General features: G+C 47.4%; 1 protein-coding gene across 4 annotated transcripts in view; it reads left to right on the top strand.

The window, feature by feature from the left end:
* The window catches only part of LOC108571438 (forkhead box protein P1), a 218,456-nt gene that overhangs the window by 140,683 nt on the left and 73,663 nt on the right, over nucleotides 1-4,110 (top strand). The gene's annotated exons all lie outside the window — the stretch shown is intronic.

Here is a 4,110-nt window from a genome sequence, read left to right on the forward strand (position 1 = left end):
GGTGTCGATATTTCATTAGAATCACCGGGGCCGTTTATCCCCGCGCCGGTTAATATCCAAACGAGACGAGGACCGGAGCAATGAATCCAAAGGATCTGGATAAGAGAGGCAGAGCAGCATCGCCTCTCTTGCTGTGTGGGTTATTGGACGAGAGAGAGAGAGGTTGCCTTTACTCTCCCTTGAAATGCAAAAAGGGGTTGCGTAGATAGACAGAGAGGGTGGAGGTTGGATGGAAAATAGAAAAAACTCGGGGAAGACGAAGGGAAGGGTGGCGAGGGAAGATGGTGCGGGATTGGAGATGGTTGTGGAGGTGAAGAAAAAGGAGGGAAAGAAAGTCTCGATGAAAGACAAGCGAGTTCTCACCTCCTATTCCCCTCTCTTGGCTCGCAAATTGCGGATAGGCTGTCCTTTCCAATCAAGCCTCTGCTCGCTATCCCACCCCTTCCACCGCCATCACCATCCCACCCACCTCTCTTCTCTACCTTTAGCTGCTACTACCGCTGCCCAATTCTTCTTCTCTCCGTCCCCTTGGTTCCGTTATACTTTTCCACCCTCTTCGCGCTACCACCCCCGGATTCGAGTGCCTATAACCAGGCTGCAGCCTGATCCGCATCCATGCCTCTTCTTCCACCTCCTCTTCCTCTTTTCCTTCTTCGTATTCTTTCGTTCCTTTTCTCACGAATCCCGTCGTAACTTTTACGTAACACGCTTCGCTATGAATATCGATGCCCGGGGAGTTAAGGAGAACTCGCTTTTCTGTAATTGAAAGAATTTTTGTCGTGCTGAGCCAGCTGGCCTGCGCATAAAAGCCTTCCTTCGTTTTCCGACTACTGTCTTCTTCCTTCTCTAGCTTTCTTTCTTTCTGCTCGTTTCTCTTTCCCCTTCTTGCCTCCTTCTTACTCTTTTTGGGGCCGGGGAGAGAGAGAGGGTTGAAAACGGGGGCTTTCTCATGGTCGTGTGAGCAGAATGACGGGTAGGACGGGTGACGAGGATTTTAATAAATTACCGGAGAAAGCCCGCCTTTCGTCGTCCGCTGACTGGCGACTTCTTCCGCGTCACGGCTAACTCGCGGAAGATTGAACACGATCTCTGGTCACATTCTTATTTCATTTCTCGCTTACGCTTCGTGCCACGGACGATTCCTGACCTCGTCTCTCGTTTTATTCCCGTTTGCCTGGACCAGTTTCGTCTATCGCTGATACGTTATTGACGGAATTTGTACTGCGTCGATTTATTCATCGATGCTCGTAGAAAATTCGTGTCACAGGCGGAAGTCGTTTATTTCAGCCAAAACCCGTGAAGGGATTAATTATTTCTGGTATATACAAATCTGCAGTTGGATCTAACAAGCCGTGTAATTTGATTCAGCAGCCTCGTAAATTGTTGATGATTACCGCAAAGACGAAGAAACACGGACTGGAGTATTTATTTTGGTACCGTGCCAAAATGTTTCGCCGGTGTCTGTCAATTTCTGGAATATTAAATTAGCCTAGGCGGGGCGGAGAGGAGGGCGAGGTGGAAAAGGGGCGGCGGCGGGATGGAGGTCGGGAGATTCAAGTTCACCACAACATCGCGACGTCTCGCGTAGTCTCCTGGAAGTCTCGGTTTTATCTACATTATTAACCGGTCGAAACCTCACGGCTGTGTACTTAAATCCAATCTAGAAATCCCACCCTTCCAGTCTCCCACCTTTACTGCTACCCCCTCGGGGGGCGAAGGTCGACGGAGACTGGCAAGGGCGATTACCCTCCATTATTCACACGCTCGATTCGTGCCGCTGAGTGATACCTGAGAAAATCTAGCCGAGCATCCTCCCAAATTTCAGCGATATTCCGCCACCTCACCTCAGATTTTTCCTCGATCGTCTTTCCGATCTTCAGCCTTCTTGTATCGATGTTAAAGTGGCCAATAGTTGGGACACGATCATTCATTTAGCCTGAGATTTCCTATTCTTCATTTTGTCCCATTTTTTCGGAAACTCAGAAAGTTCGAGGACTTGGAAATTTCAGTGCATCGAACGTCAGATTTTTTTATCGTCGATCTAAGGAATTTTTAAAGAACTTGGTCATTTTTTTTCCATACCTTGCTTTTCCACACCGTAGCATTGAGAAGCTCCTCTTCCAAGGTACAATCGAGCAGTCAGGTATCGCAGAGTCTCGTCACGTGTACGGAATCGGCTGGACACGATTCCCGGAGTTTTTCTGATCGACATCCGCGACAGTTGACAAAACTACGGTGTCCCGTTGGCCACCTGAAATAACTCGGCGAGAGAATCGCGGCCAAACATTTCGTGTCGCTCCGTGTAAACACCATCGGATACCGGGTGAATCTTTGTACCCTCTCTTTCGCCGCGGAAATCTCAAACACCGAGGGGATCCTACCGCGATTCTTACACCTGAAACAACTGTCTTTCTCGCTTAAGCGCGATCTTTAAACATCGCCCCCTGTATACATCTTGCCAAGAGTAATCCATCCAGGTTGCGCTTCCTCTTTTATATTACGCAATTATTTGCAACGTATCGAGGAGAATTCGAAAGAAGTTTGCCGATAGATAAGGCTAGTCTCTTAATAGAAAGGCATATTTGAACGCGTCTTTTTGCTAAAACGTAGAATTAAACGTTGCGTTGTGTACGAATGAATATTTTCACATCTGTTCGGCTTTATCTTGACGACCACACGCGCCAGTCTTGGCACTCCTTATCAGCGTTATCAACGGTGCTCCGACAGTGGCGTGGAACGGAACGGATTCGCGTATTTCTCGGGTTTGATTTTGCCGATGATACGTTAATATTATTGCTGTTCCAAAGTCTACCAGATGTAATTGCGAATTGGAGATAGATAAAGTGTTAATAACACTGTCTTCGAATTCGAAGTGCGAAAATACAAATACGTTATGACAATGAAGTTGGTCGATGAATTTGTGCGTGGTCTTTTCTGAGTTGCTGGAAAGTAGTTCTCGAATGGAAGGTTTTCGGGGACGTCGAGAGGCGACAGACGGTGAAACTTAATTAAAAGCACGCGCGATGATTATTTGCGGAGGCAGCGTTTATTTTGGAAATTGCTCCCTCCGTCCCTACGCGCTATACTTTCTCGCGAATTCTCAAATCCTTCGGCAGGGAGAATGGATAAACTGGAATTGTAGATCTGTAGATAGAGAGAGACTCAAAAACTTTCTGCAACTTAATCGAAAAGTATCATCGTTAGAGAAAGGTGGATACGAAAGGTTCGGTGGTAGGATGGAAATTGGTAGCGAAATAAGGGAGAGACGATGCACCGCGAGGGGCGTATTTAACGAATTAGAGGACAGAGGAGGGTTTGGAAAGCGGTCGCATGAAAAAAAATGTGCATACGGGTGGGAAGAGTTTGTGGATTGTCGAGGAATCCGGTTGAAGGGAAATGAGGGAAGAGGGATGAAGAAGAAAGAGTGGTTTCGCGCGTGAGGGACAGAAATAATGTGAAAGATAAAGAGAGAGAGAGAGAGAGAGAGAGAGAGAGAAAAGAAGAGAGGGAGTGATACACATACATCGAGGCAAGAGTAGCACGGCGGGGGTGAAGCGTTGGCTAGAATAAACACATAGATGTTTTCTTTGTTCCTCTAAACTAAACAACCAACGAGGAATCTAAACAGAGGCCAGAACCCAAATTCAATTTGGTCGCCGCCTCCATCTCTACCTTCAGCTGTTCTACGGACGAAAGGTATCCTTCCACCCCGTCCACCCCATTTTGTTCTCTCTGTCTCACTTGTACGCACCCTGTGTTCACCCTTCTCTACGTTACACCCCCTGGCAGCCTCTCACCATTGTACACTTAACGCCGCCAGGATGGTACCTAATATTTACCACGGTTCTCTTATACAGGGTGACCGATCCCACACACGCCGGCCTTTAAACAATACACCGGCCGGCGTTTAATACCTAAGTAAGCTCCTCTATCGAACCGACCTGCTACACCGCCACCACACGCTCGCACAGGCTATTTTTCTTGCAAATGACGGCGAAGAAAAGTCGACGTTAATTAATCAAGCCTCTTTAACGATTTACATCCCGCTAACATCCCCTTCGGTTTCTCCGCTGTTCGTGTTCCAAAAAAAATCCAGGAGAACGAAAATAC

The sequence above is a fragment of the Habropoda laboriosa genome, unplaced genomic scaffold, assembly GCF_001263275.1.
Source record: "Habropoda laboriosa isolate 0110345459 unplaced genomic scaffold, ASM126327v1 scaffold57, whole genome shotgun sequence".
Lineage (NCBI taxonomy): Eukaryota > Metazoa > Arthropoda > Insecta > Hymenoptera > Apidae > Habropoda > Habropoda laboriosa.